Below are 14,662 nucleotides of genomic sequence, written 5' to 3' on the forward strand. Positions count from 1 at the left end.
TCTGATTCCCCGTGTCTGATTCCCTGCCTCAGATTCCCCGGCTCTGATTCCCTGCATCAGATTTCCTGCCTCAGATTCCCTGCCTCTGATTCCCCGCCTCTGATTCCCTGCCTCTGATTCCCCGCCTCTGATTCCTGCCTCAGATTCCCTGCCTCAGATTCCCTGCCTCAGATTCACTGCTTCTGATTCCCCGCCTTTGATTCCCCGCCTCTTATTCCCCGCCTCTGAATCCCAGCCTCTGATTCCCCGCCTCTGATTACCTGCCTCTGTTTCCCCGCCTCTGATTCCCAGCCTCTGATTCCCCGCCTCAGATTCCCCGCCTCAGATTCCCTGCCTCAGATTCCCCGCCTGAGATTCCCCGCCTCAGATTCCCCGCCTCAGATTCCCCGCCTCAGATTCCCCGCCTCAGATTCCACGCCTCAGATTCCCCGCATCAGATTCCCCGCCTCAGATTCCCCGCCTCAGATTCCCCGCCTCAGATTCCCCGCCACAGATTCCCCGCCTCAGATTCCCCGCCTCAGATTCCCCGCCTCACATTCCCCGCCTCAGATTCCCCGCCTCAGATTCCCCGCCTCAGATTCCCTGCCTCTGATTGCCTGCCTCAGATTGCCTGCCTCTGATTCCCTGCCTCTGATTCCCTGCCTCTGATTCCCTGCCTCTGATTCCCTGCCTCTGATTCCCTGCCTCTGATTCCGCGCCTCTGATTCCACGCCTCTCTTTCCGTATCTCTGATTCCCCGCCTCTGATTCTCTGCCTCTGATACCCTGCCTCTCTTTGCCTGCCTCTATTTTGGTGCCTCTTTCTCTGCATCTAGTTTCCCACATCTCATTTGCCCACTCTGATAACCCGCCTCTGATTCCATGCCTCTGATTCCCCACCTCTGATTCCCTGCCTCTGATTCCCCGCTTCTGATACCCCGCCTCTGATTCCCTGCCTCAGATTCCCTGCCTCAGATTCCCTGCCTCAGATTCCCTGCATCTGATTCCCCGCCTCTGATTCCCCGCCTCTTATTCCCCGCCTCTGATTACCCACCTCTGATTCCCCGCCTCTGATTCCCTGCCTCTGTTTCCCAGCCTCTGATTCCCCGCCTCTGATTCCCCGCCTCAGATTCCCCGGCTCTGATTCCCTGCCTGAGATTCCCTGCCTCAGATTCCCTGCCTATGATTCCCTGCCTCTGAGTCCCCACGTCAGATTCCCCGGCTCTGATTCCCTGCCTGAGTTTCCCTGCCTCAGAATCCCCGCCTCAGATTCCCTGCCTCAGATTCCCCGCCTCAGATTCCCCGCCTCAGATTCCCCGCCTCAGATTCCCCACCTCAGATTCCCCGCCTCAGATTCCCTGCCTCTGATTGCCTGCCTCTGATTCCATGCCTCTGATTCCCTGCCTCTAAATCCCTGCCTCTGATTCACTGCCTCTGATTCCGCGCCTCTGATTCCCCGCCTCTCTTTCCGTGTCTCTGATTCCCCGCCTCAGATTCCCTGCCTCACATACCCTGCCTCTCTTTGCCTGCCTCTATTTCTGTGCCTCTTTCTCTGCATCTAGTTTCCCACATCTCATTTGCCCCCTCTGATAACCCACCTCTGATTCCCCGCCTCTGATTCCCCGCCTCTGATTCCCTGCCTCAGAATCCCTGCCTCAGATTCCTTGCCTCAGATGCCCTGCCTCTGATTCCCCGCCTCTGATTCCCCGCCTCTTATTCCCCGCCTCTGATACCCCGCCTCTGATTCCCCACCTCTGATTCCCTGCCTCTGTATCCCCGCCTCTGATTCCCCGCGTCTGATTCCCCGCCTCAGATTCCCCGGCTCTGATTCCCAGCCTGAGATTCCATGCCTCAGATTCCCTGCCTCAGATTCCCTGCCTCAGATTCACTGCCTCAGATTCCCCGCCTCAGATTCCCCGCCTCAGATTCCCCACCTCAGATTCCCCGCCTCAGATTCCCCGCCTCAGATTCCCCGCCTCAGATTCCCTGCCTCAGATTCCCTGTCTCAGATTCCCTGCCTCAGATTCCCTTCATCTTATTCCCTTCATCTGATTCCCTGCCTCTGATTCCCTGCCTCTGATTCCCTGCCTCTGATTCCCCGCCTCTGATTACCTGCCTCAGATTGCCTGCCTCAGATTCCCTGCCTCAGATTCCCTGCCTCTGATTCCCCGCCTCTAAATCCCTGCCTCTGATTGCCTGCCTCTGATTCCCTGCCTCTGATTCCCTGCCTCTGATTCCCTGCCTCTGATTCCCTGCCTCTGATTCCCTGCCTCTGATTCCGCGCCTCTGATTCCACGCCTCTCTTTCCGTATCTCTGATTCCCCGCCTCTGATTCTCTGCCTTTGGTACTCTGCCTCTCTTTGCCTGCCTCTATTTTGGTGCCTCTTTCTCTGCATCTAGTTTCCCACATCTCATTTGCCCCTCTGATAAACCGCCTCTGATTCCATGCCTCTGATTCCCCGCCTCAGATTCCCCGGTTCTGATTCCCTGCCTGAGATTCCCTGCCTCAGATTCCCTGCCTATGATTCCCTGCCTCTGAGTCCCCGCGTCAGATTCCCCGGCTCTGATTCCCTGCCTGAGATTCCCTGCCTCAGAATCCCCGCCTGAGATTCCCTGCCTCAGATTCCCCGCCTCAGATTCCCCGCCTCAGATTCCCCGCCTCAGATTCCCCGCCTCAGATTCCCTGCCTCTGATTCCCTGCCTCTGATTCCCTGCCTCTAAATCCCTGCCTCTGATTCAATGCCTCTGATTCCGCGCCTCTGATTCCCCGCCTCTCTTTCCGTGTCTCTGATTCCCCGCCTCAGATTCCCTGCCTCACATTCCCTGCCTCTCTTTGCCTGCCTCTATTTCCGTGCCTCTTTCTCTGCATCTAGTTTCCAACATCTCATTTGCCCCCTCTGATAACCCGCCTCTGATTCCATGCCTCTGATTCCCCGCTTCTGAATCCCCTCCTCTGATTCCCCGCCTCTGATTCGCTGCCTCAGAATCCCTGCCTCAGATTCCTTGCCTCAGATTCCCTGCCTCTGATTCCCCGCCTCTGATTCCCCGCCTCATATTCCCCGCCTCTGATACCCCGTCTCTGATTCCCCGCCTCTGATTCCCTGCCTCTGTATCCCCGCCTCTGATTCCCCGCGTCTGATTCCCCGCCTCAGATTCCCCGGCTCTGATTCCCAGCCTGAGATTCCATGCCTCAGATTCCCTGCCTCAGATTCCCTGCCTCAGATTCACCGCCTCAGATTCCCCGCCTCAGATTCCCCGCCTTAGATTCCCCAGCTCAGATTCCCCGCCTCACATTCCGCACCTCAGATTCCCCGCCTCAGATTCCCTGCCTCAGATTCACCGCCTCAGATTCCCCACCTCAGATTCCCCGCCTCAGATTCCCCGCCTCAAATTACCCGCCTCACATTCCCCGCCTTAGATTCCCCGCCTCAGATTCCCTGCCTCAGATTCCTTGTCTCAGATTCCCTGCCTCAGATTCCCTTCATCTGATTCCCTTCATCTGATTCCCTGCCTCTGATTCCCTGCCTCTGATTCCCCGCCTCAGATTCCCTGCCTCAGATTCCCTGCCTCTGATTCCCTGCCTCAGATTCCCTGCCTCAGATTCCCTGCCTAAGATTCCCTGCCTCTGATTCCCTGCCTCTGATTCCCCGCCTCAGATTCCCTGCCTCTGATTGCCTGCCTCTGATTCCCTGCCTCTGATTCCCTGCCTCTAAATCCCTGCCTCTGATTCACTGCCTCTGATTCCGCGCCTCTGATTCCCCGCCTCTCTTTCCGTGTCTCTGATTCCCCGCCTCAGATTCCCTGCCTCACATTCCCTGCCTCTCTTTGCCTGCCTCTATTTCCGTGCCTCTTTCTCTGCATCTAGTTTCCCACATCTCATTTGCCCCCTCTGATAACCCGCCTCTGATTCCATGCCTCTGATTCCCCGCTTCTGATTCCCCGCCTCTGATACCCCGTCTCTGATTCCCCGCCTCTGATTCCCTGCCTCTGTATCCCCGCCTCTGATTCCCCGCGTCTGATTCCCCGCCTCAGATTCCCCGGCTCTGATTCCCAGCCTGAGATTCCATGCCTCAGATTCCCTGCCTCAGATTCCCTGCCTCAGATTCACCGCCTCAGATTCCCCGCCTCAGATTCCCCGCCTCAGATTCCCCAGCTCAGATTCCCCGCCTCACATTCCGCACCTCAGATTCCCCGCCTCAGATTCCCTGCCTCAGATTCACCGCCTCAGATTCCCCGCCTCAGATTCCCCGCCTCAGATTCCCCGCCTCAAATTACCTGCCTCACATTCCCCGCCTTAGATTCCCCGCCTCAGATTCCCTGCCTCAGATTCCTTGTCTCAGATTCCCTGCCTCAGATTCCCTTCATCTGATTCCCTTCATCTGATTCCCTGCCTCTGATTCCCTGCCTCTGATTCCCCGCCTCTGATTCCCTGCCTCTGATTCCCCGCCTCAGTTTCCCTGCCTCAGATTCCCTGCCTCAGATTCCCTGCCTCTGATTCCCTGCCTCAGATTCCCTGCCTCAGATTCCCTGCCTAAGATTCCCTGCCTCTGATTCCCTGCCTCTGATTCCCCGCCTCAGATTCCCTGCCTCTGATTGCCTGCCTCTGATTCCCTGCCTCTGATTCCCTGCCTCTAAATCCCTGCCTCTGATTCACTGCCTCTGATTCCGCGCCTCTGATTCCCCGCCTCTCTTTCCGTGTCTCTGATTCCCCGCCTCAGATTCCCTGCCTCACATTCCCTGCCTCTCTTTGCCTGCCTCTATTTCCATGCCTCTTTCTCTGCATCTAGTTTCCCACATCTCATTTGCCCCCTCTGATAACCCGCCTCTGATTCCATGCCTCTGATTCCCCGCTTCTGATTCCCCGCCTCTGATTCCCCGCCTCTGATTCGCTACCTCAGAATCCCTGCCTCAGATTCCTTGCCTCAGATTCCCTGCCTCTGATTCCCCGCCTCTGATTCCCCGCCTCTTATTCCCCGCCTCTGATACCCCATCTCTGATTCCCCGCCTCTGATTCCCTGCCTCTGTATCCCCGCCTCTGATTCCCCGCGTCTGATTCCCCGCCTCAGATTCCCCGGCTCTGATTCCCAGCCTGAGATTCCATGCCTCAGATTCCCTGCCTCAGACCCCTGCCTCAGATTCACCGCCTCAGATTCCCCGCCTCAGATTCCCCGCCTCAGATTCCCCAGCTCAGATTCCCCGCCTCACATTCTGCACCTCAGATTCCCCGCCTCAGATTCCCTGCCTCAGATTCACCGCCTCAGATTCCCCGCCTCAGATTCCCCGCCTCAGATTCCCCGCCTCAAATTACCCGCCTCACATTCCCCGCCTTAGATTCCCCGCCTCAGATTCCCTGCCTCAGATTCCCTGTCTCAGATTCCCTGCCTCAGATTCCCTTCATCTGATTCCCTTCATCTGATTCCCTGCCTCTGATTCCCTGCCTCTGATTCCCCGCCTCTGATTCCCTGCCTCTGATTCCCCGCCTCAGATTCCCTGCCTCAGATTCCCTGCCTCTGATTCCCTGCCTCAGATTCCCTGCCTCAGATTCCCTGCCTAAGATTCCCTGCCTCTGATTCCCTGCCTCTGATTCCCTGCCTCTGATTCCCTGCCTCTGATTCCCTGCCTCTGATTCCCTGCCTCTGATTCCGCACCTCTGATTCCACGCCTTCCTTTCCTTGTCTCTGATTCCCCGCCTCTGAGTCCCTGCCTCTGATACCCTGCCTCTCTTTGCCTGCCTCTATTTCCGTGCCTCTTTCTCTGCATCTAGTTTCCCACATCTCATTTGCCCCCTCTGATAACCCGCCTCTGATTCCATGCCTCTGATTCACTGCCTCAGATTCGCTACCTCAGATTCCCCGACTCAGATTTACCGCCTCAGATTCCCCGCCTCAGATTCCCTGCCTCAGATTCCCTGCCTCAGATTCCCTGCCTCAGATTCCCTGCCTCAGATTCCCTTCATCTGATGCCCTTCATCAATTCCCTGCCTCTGATTCCCTGCCTCTGATTCCCCACCTCTGATTCCCCGCCTTAGATTCCCTGGCTCTGATTCTCTGGCTCAGATTCACCGCCTCAGATTCCCCGCCTCAGATTCCCCGCCTCAGATTCCCCGCCTCAAATTACCTGCCTCACATTCCCCGCCTTAGATTCCCCGCCTCAGATTCCCTGCCTCAGATTCCTTGTCTCAGATTCCCTGCCTCAGATTCCCTTCATCTGATTCCCTTCATCTGATTCCCTGCCTCTGATTCCCTGCCTCTGATTCCCCGCCTCTGATTCCCTGCCTCTGATTCCCCGCCTCAGTTTCCCTGCCTCAGATTCCCTGCCTCAGATTCCCTGCCTCTGATTCCCTGCCTCAGATTCCCTGCCTCAGATTCCCTGCCTAAGATTCCCTGCCTCTGATTCCCTGCCTCTGATTCCCCGCCTCAGATTCCCTGCCTCTGATTGCCTGCCTCTGATTCCCTGCCTCTGATTCCCTGCCTCTAAATCCCTGCCTCTGATTCACTGCCTCTGATTCCGCGCCTCTGATTCCCCGCCTCTCTTTCCGTGTCTCTGATTCCCCGCCTCAGATTCCCTGCCTCACATTCCCTGCCTCTCTTTGCCTGCCTCTATTTCCATGCCTCTTTCTCTGCATCTAGTTTCCCACATCTCATTTGCCCCCTCTGATAACCCGCCTCTGATTCCATGCCTCTGATTCCCCGCTTCTGATTCCCCGCCTCTGATTCCCCGCCTCTGATTCGCTACCTCAGAATCCCTGCCTCAGATTCCTTGCCTCAGATTCCCTGCCTCTGATTCCCCGCCTCTGATTCCCCGCCTCTTATTCCCCGCCTCTGATACCCCATCTCTGATTCCCCGCCTCTGATTCCCTGCCTCTGTATCCCCGCCTCTGATTCCCCGCGTCTGATTCCCCGCCTCAGATTCCCCGGCTCTGATTCCCAGCCTGAGATTCCATGCCTCAGATTCCCTGCCTCAGACCCCTGCCTCAGATTCACCGCCTCAGATTCCCCGCCTCAGATTCCCCGCCTCAGATTCCCCAGCTCAGATTCCCCGCCTCACATTCTGCACCTCAGATTCCCCGCCTCAGATTCCCTGCCTCAGATTCACCGCCTCAGATTCCCCGCCTCAGATTCCCCGCCTCAGATTCCCCGCCTCAAATTACCCGCCTCACATTCCCCGCCTTAGATTCCCCGCCTCAGATTCCCTGCCTCAGATTCCCTGTCTCAGATTCCCTGCCTCAGATTCCCTTCATCTGATTCCCTTCATCTGATTCCCTGCCTCTGATTCCCTGCCTCTGATTCCCCGCCTCTGATTCCCTGCCTCTGATTCCCCGCCTCAGATTCCCTGCCTCAGATTCCCTGCCTCTGATTCCCTGCCTCAGATTCCCTGCCTCAGATTCCCTGCCTAAGATTCCCTGCCTCTGATTCCCTGCCTCTGATTCCCTGCCTCTGATTCCCTGCCTCTGATTCCCTGCCTCTGATTCCCTGCCTCTGATTCCGCACCTCTGATTCCACGCCTTCCTTTCCTTGTCTCTGATTCCCCGCCTCTGAGTCCCTGCCTCTGATACCCTGCCTCTCTTTGCCTGCCTCTATTTCCGTGCCTCTTTCTCTGCATCTAGTTTCCCACATCTCATTTGCCCCCTCTGATAACCCGCCTCTGATTCCATGCCTCTGATTCACTGCCTCAGATTCGCTACCTCAGATTCCCCGACTCAGATTTACCGCCTCAGATTCCCCGCCTCAGATTCCCTGCCTCAGATTCCCTGCCTCAGATTCCCTGCCTCAGATTCCCTGCCTCAGATTCCCTTCATCTGATGCCCTTCATCAATTCCCTGCCTCTGATTCCCTGCCTCTGATTCCCCACCTCTGATTCCCCGCCTTAGATTCCCTGGCTCTGATTCTCTGGCTCAGATTCCCTGCCTTAGATTCCTTGCCTCTGATTCCCTGCCTAAGATTCCCTGCCTCTGATTCCCTGCCTCTGATTCCCTGCCTCTGATTCCATGCCTCTGATTCCCTGCCTCTGATTCCCTGCCTCTGATTCCGCGCCTCTGATTCCACGCCTTTCTTTCCTTGTCTCTGATTCCCAGCCTCGGAGTCCCTGCCTCTGATACCCTGCCTCTCTTTGCCTGCCTCTATTTCCGTGCCTCTTTCTCTGCATCTAGTTTCCCACATCTCATTTGCCCCTCTGATAACCCGCCTCTGATTCCATGCCTCTGATTCACTGCCTCAGATTCCCTACCTCAGATTCCCCGACTCAGATTTACCGCCTCAGATTCCCCGCCTCAGATTCCCTGCCTCAGATTCCCTGCCTCAGATTCCCTGCCTCAGATTCCCTGCCTCAGATTCCCTTCATCTGATGCCCTTCATCAATTCCCTGCCTCTGATTCCCCGCCTTAGATTCCCTGGCTCTGATTCTCTGGCTCAGATTCCCTGCCTTAGATTCCCTGCCTCTGATTCCCTGCATCTGATTCCAGGCCTCTTATTCCCCACCTCTGATTCCCCGCCTCTGATTGCCTGCCACTGATTGCCCGCCTCTGATTCCTCGCCTCTGATTCCCCGCCTCTGATTCCCCACCTCTGTCTGTATGCCTCTCTTTCGCCTCCGCTTTTTCCCCTCCACTCTTTCCGCGCCTCTCTTTGCCTCCCTCAATTTCAACAACTCTGTTTGATCTGTTCAGTGTACCTCATTTTCAACACACAAGTTCCAACCACTATGTTTCACCCATCTCTTTCCCCGCCTCTATTTATCCGCCTATGTTTACCCGCCTCTGTTTACCCACCTGTTTCACCGCCTCTGATTCCCCGCCTCTGATTCCCCACCTCTGTCTCTACGCCTCTCTTTCGCCTCCACTCTTTCCCCTCCACTCATTCCGTGCCTGTCTTTCCCTCCCTCAATTTCAACAACACTGTTTGATCTGTTTTGTGTACCTCATTTTAAACACACAAGTTCCAACCACTATGTTTTGCCCGCCTCTTTCCCCGCCTCTATTTATCCACCTATGTTTACCTGCCACTGTTTACCCGCCTTTTTCCCCGCCTCTGATTCCCCACCTTTCATTCCCCGCCTCTCTTTACCTGCCTCTATTTCCGCACTTCTTTCTCTGCCTCTCTTTCCCCACATCTCTTTTCCTCCCGCTGATTCCCCGCCTCTGATTCCCCGCCTCTGATTCCCTGCCTCTGACTCCCCGCCTCTGATTCCCTGCCTCAGATTCCCTGCCTCAGATTCCCTGCCTCAGATTCCCTGCCTCAGATTCCCTGCCTCAGATTCCCTGCCTCTGATTCCCCGACTCCGATACCCCGCCTCTTATTCCCCGCCTCTGATTCCCCGCCTCTGATTCCCCGGCTCTGATTCCTTGTCTCAGATTCCCTGCCTGAGATTCCCCGCCTCAGATTCCCTGCCTCAGATTCCCCGCCTCAGATTTCCCGCCTCAGATTCCCAGCCTCAGATTCCCCGCTTCAGATTCCCCGCATCAGATTCCCCGCCTCAGATTCCCCACCTCAGATTCCCCGCCTCAGATTCCCCGCCTCAGATTCCCCGCCTCAGATTCCCCGCCTCAGATTCCCCGCCTCAGATTCCCCACCTCAGATTCCCCGCCTCAGATTCCCTGCCTCTGATTCCCTGCCTCTGATTCCCTGCCTCTGATTCCCTGCCTCTGATTCCCCGCCTCAGATTCCCCACCTCAGATTCCCCGCCTCAGATTCCCTGCCTCTGATTCCCTGCCTCAGATTCCCCGCCTCAGATTCCCCGCCTCAGATTCCCCGCCTCAGATTCCCCACCTCAGATTCCCCGCCTCTGATTCCCTGCCTCTGATTCCCTGCCTCTGATTCCCTGCCTCTGATTCCCTGCCTCTGATTCCCTGCCTCTGATTCTGCGCATCTGATTCCACGCCTCTCTTTTCGTATCTCTGATTCCCCGCCTCTAATTCCCTGCCTCTGATACCCTGCCTCTCTTTGCCTTCCTCAATTTCTGTGCCTCTTTCTCTGCATCTAGTTTCCCACATCTCATTTGCCCCTCTGATAACCCGCCTCTGATTCCATGCCTCTGATTCCCTGCCTCTGATTCCCCGCCTCTGATTCCCTGCCTCAGATTCCCTGCCTCAGATTCCCTGCCTCAGATTCCCTGCCTCTGATTCCCCGCCTCTGATTCCCCGCCTCTTATTCCCCGCCTCTGATTCCCCGCCTCTGATTCCCCGCATCTGATTCCCTGCCTCTGATTCCCTGCCTCTGATTCCCTGCCTCTGATTCTGCGCATCTGATTCCACGCCTCTCTTTTCGTATCTCTGATTCCCCGCCTCTAATTCCCTGCCTCTGATACCCTGCCTCTCTTTGCCTTCCTCAATTTCTGTGCCTCTTTCTCTGCATCTAGTTTCCCACATCTCATTTGCCCCTCTGATAACCCGCCTCTGATTCCATGCCTCTGATTCCCTGCCTCTGATTCCCCGCCTCTGATTCCCTGCCTCAGATTCCCTGCCTCAGATTCCCTGCCTCAGATTCCCTGCCTCTGATTCCCCGCCTCTGATTCCCCGCCTCTTATTCCCCGCCTCTGATTCCCCGCCTCTGATTCCCCGCATCTGATTCCCTGCCTCAGATTCCCCGGGTCTGATTCCCTGCATTAGATTCCCTGCCTCAGATTCCCTGCCTCTGATTCCCCGCCTCTGATTCCCTGCCTCTGATTCCCTGCCTCTGATTTCTGCTTCAGATTCCCTGCCACAGATTCCCTGCATCAGATTCCCTGCCTCTGATTCCCTGCCTTTGATTCCCCGCCTCTTATTCCCCGCCTCTGATTCCCAGCCTCTGATTCCCCGCCTCTGATTCCCTGCCTCTGTTTCCCCGCCTCTGATTCCCCACCTCTGATTCCCCGCCTCAGATTCCCTGCCTCAGTTTCCCTGCATCAGGTTCCCCGCCTGAGATTCCCCGCCTCAGATTCCCCGCCTCAGATTCCCCGCCTCAGATTCCCCGCCTCAGATTCCCCGCCTCAGATTCCCCGCCTCAGATTCCCCGCCTCTGATTCCCTGCCTCTGATTCCCTGCCTCTGATTCCCTGCCTCTGATTCCCTGCCTCTGATTCCCTGCCTCTGATACTGCGCATCTGATTCCACGCCTCTCTTTTCGTATCTCTGATTCCCCGCCTCTAATTCCCTGCCTCTGATACCCTGCCTCTCTTTGCCTTCCTCAATTTCTGTGCCTCTTTCTCTGCATCTAGTTTCCCACATCTCATTTGCCCCCTGTGATAACCCACCTCTGATTCCATGCCTCTGATTCCCTGCCTCTGATTCCCCGCCTCTGATTCCCTGCCTCAGATTCCCTGCCTCAGATTCCCTGCCTCAGATTCCCTGCCTCTGATTCCCTGCCTCTGATTCCCCGCCTCAGATTCCCTGCCTCTGATTGCCTGCCTCTGATTCCCTGCCTCAGATTCCCTGCCTAAGATTCCCTGCCTCTGATTCCCTGCCTCTGATTCCCCGCCTCAGATTCCCTGCCTCTGATTGCCTGCCTCTGATTCCCTGCCTCTGATTCCCTGCCTCTAAATCCCTGCCTCTGATTCACTGCCTCTGATTCCGCGCCTCTGATTCCCCGCCTCTCTTTCCGTGTCTCTGATTCCCCGCCTCAGATTCCCTGCCTCACATTCCCTGCCTCTCTTTGCCTGCCTCTATTTCCGTGCCTCTTTCTCTGCATCTAGTTTCCCACATCTCATTTGCCCCCTCTGATAACCCGCCTCTGATTCCATGCCTCTGATTCCCCGCTTCTGATTCCCCGCCTCTGATACCCCGTCTCTGATTCCCCGCCTCTGATTCCCTGCCTCTGTATCCCCGCCTCTGATTCCCCGCGTCTGATTCCCCGCCTCAGATTCCCCGGCTCTGATTCCCAGCCTGAGATTCCATGCCTCAGATTCCCTGCCTCAGATTCCCTGCCTCAGATTCACCGCCTCAGATTCCCCGCCTCAGATTCCCCGCCTCAGATTCCCCAGCTCAGATTCCCCGCCTCACATTCCGCACCTCAGATTCCCCGCCTCAGATTCCCTGCCTCAGATTCACCGCCTCAGATTCCCCGCCTCAGATTCCCCGCCTCAGATTCCCCGCCTCAAATTACCCGCCTCACATTCCCCGCCTTAGATTCCCCGCCTCAGATTCCCTGCCTCAGATTCCTTGTCTCAGATTCCCTGCCTCAGATTCCCTTCATCTGATTCCCTTCATCTGATTCCCTGCCTCTGATTCCCTGCCTCTGATTCCCCGCCTCTGATTCCCTGCCTCTGATTCCCCGCCTCAGTTTCCCTGCCTCAGATTCCCTGCCTCAGTATCCCTGCCTCTGATTCCCTGCCTCAGATTCCCTGCCTCAGATTCCCTGCCTAAGATTCCCTGCCTCTGATTCCCTGCCTCTGATTCCCCGCCTCAGATTCCCTGCCTCTGATTGCCTGCCTCTGATTCCCTGCCTCTGATTCCCTGCCTCTAAATCCCTGCCTCTGATTCACTGCCTCTGATTCCGCGCCTCTGATTCCCCGCCTCTCTTTCCGTGTCTCTGATTCCCCGCCTCAGATTCCCTGCCTCACATTCCCTGCCTCTCTTTGCCTGCCTCTATTTCCGTGCCTCTTTCTCTGCATCTAGTTTCCCACATCTCATTTGCCCCCTCTGATAACCCGCCTCTGATTCCATGCCTCTGATTCCCCGCTTCTGATTCCCCGCCTCTGATTCCCCGCCTCTGATTCGCTACCTCAGAATCCCTGCCTCAGATTCCTTGCCTCAGATTCCCTGCCTCTGATTCCCCGCCTCTGATTCCCCGCCTCTTATTCCCCGCCTCTGATACCCCGTCTCTGATTCCCCGCCTCTGATTCCCTGCCTCTGTATCCCCGCCTCTGATTCCCCGCGTCTGATTCCCCGCCTCAGATTCCCCGGCTCTGATTCCCAACCTGAGATTCCATGCCTCAGATTCCCTGCCTCAGACCCCTGCCTCAGATTCACCGCCTCAGATTCCCCGCCTCAGATTCCCCGCCTCAGATTCCCCAGCTCAGATTCCCCGCCTCACATTCCGCACCTCAGATTCCCCGCCTCAGATTCCCTGCCTCAGATTCACCGCCTCAGATTCCCCGCCTCAGATTCCCCGCCTCAGATTCCCCGCCTCAAATTACCCGCCTCACATTCCCCGCCTTAGATTCCCCGCCTCAGATTCCCTGCCTCAGATTCCCTGTCTCAGATTCCCTGCCTCAGATTCCCTTCATCTGATTCCCTTCATCTGATTCCCTGCCTCTGATTCCCTGCCTCTGATTCCCCGCCTCTGATTCCCTGCCTCTGATTCCCCGCCTCAGATTCCCTGCCTCAGATTCCCTGCCTCTGATTCCCTGCCTCAGATTCCCTGCCTCAGATTCCCTGCCTAAGATTCCCTGCCTCTGATTCCCTGCCTCTGATTCCCTGCCTCTGATTCCCTGCCTCTGATTCCCTGCCTCTGATTCCCTGCCTCTGATTCCACGCCTCTGATTCCACGCCTTCCTTTCCTTGTCTCTGATTCCCCGCCTCTGAGTCCCTGCCTCTGATACCCTGCCTCTCTTTGCCTGCCTCTATTTCCGTGCCTCTTTCTCTGCATCTAGTTTCCCACATCTCATTTGCCCCCTCTGATAACCCGCCTCTGATTCCATGCCTCTGATTCACTGCCTCAGATTCGCTACCTCAGATTCCCCGACTCAGATTTACCGCCTCAGATTCCCCGCCTCAGATTCCCTGCCTCAGATTCCCTGCCTCAGATTCCCTGCCTCAGATTCCCTGCCTCAGATTCCCTTCATCTGATGCCCTTCATCAATTCCCTGCCTCTGATTCCCTGCCTCTGATTCCCCACCTCTGATTCCCCGCCTTAGATTCCCTGGCTCTGATTCTCTGGCTCAGATTCCCTGCCTTTGATTCCTTGCCTCTGATTCCCTGCCTAAGATTCCCTGCCTCTGATTCCCTGCCTCTGATTCCCTGCCTCTGATTCCATGCCTCTGATTCCCTGCCTCTGATTCCCTGCCTCTGATTCCGCGCCTCTGATTCCACGCCTTTCTTTCCTTGTCTCTGATTCCCCGCCTCGGAGTCCCTGCCTCTGATACCCTGCCTCTCTTTGCCTGCCTCTATTTCCGTGCCTCTTTCTCTGCATCTAGTTTCCCACATCTCATTTGCCCCTCTGATAACCCGCCTCTGATTCCATGCCTCTGATTCACTGCCTCAGATTCCCTACCTCAGATTCCCCGACTCAGATTTACCGACTCAGATTCCCCGCCTCAGATTCCCTGCCTCAGATTCCCTGCCTCAGATTCCCTGCCTCAGATTCCCTGCCTCAGATTCCCTTCATCTGATGCCCTTCATCAATTCCCTGCCTCTGATTCCCCGCCTTAGATTCCCTGGCTCTGATTCTCTGGCTCAGATTCCCTGCCTTAGATTCCCTGCCTCTGATTCCCTGCATCTGATTCCAGGCCTCTTATTCCCCACCTCTGATTCCCCGCCTCTGATTGCCTGCCACTGATTGCCCGCCTCTGATTCCTCGCCTCTGATTCCCCGCCTCTGATTCCCCACCTCTGTCTGTATGCCTCTCTTTCGCCTCCGCTTTTTCCCCTCCACTCTTTCCGCGCCTCTCTTTGCCTCCCTCAATTTCAACAACTCTGTTTGATCTGTTCAGTGTACCTCATTTTCAACACACAAGTTCCAACCACTATGTTTCACCCATCTCTTTCCCCGCCTCTA

The sequence above is a fragment of the Narcine bancroftii genome, chromosome 3 (genome assembly GCF_036971445.1).
Source record: "Narcine bancroftii isolate sNarBan1 chromosome 3, sNarBan1.hap1, whole genome shotgun sequence".
In the NCBI taxonomy this organism is placed as follows: Eukaryota; Metazoa; Chordata; class Chondrichthyes; order Torpediniformes; family Narcinidae; genus Narcine; species Narcine bancroftii.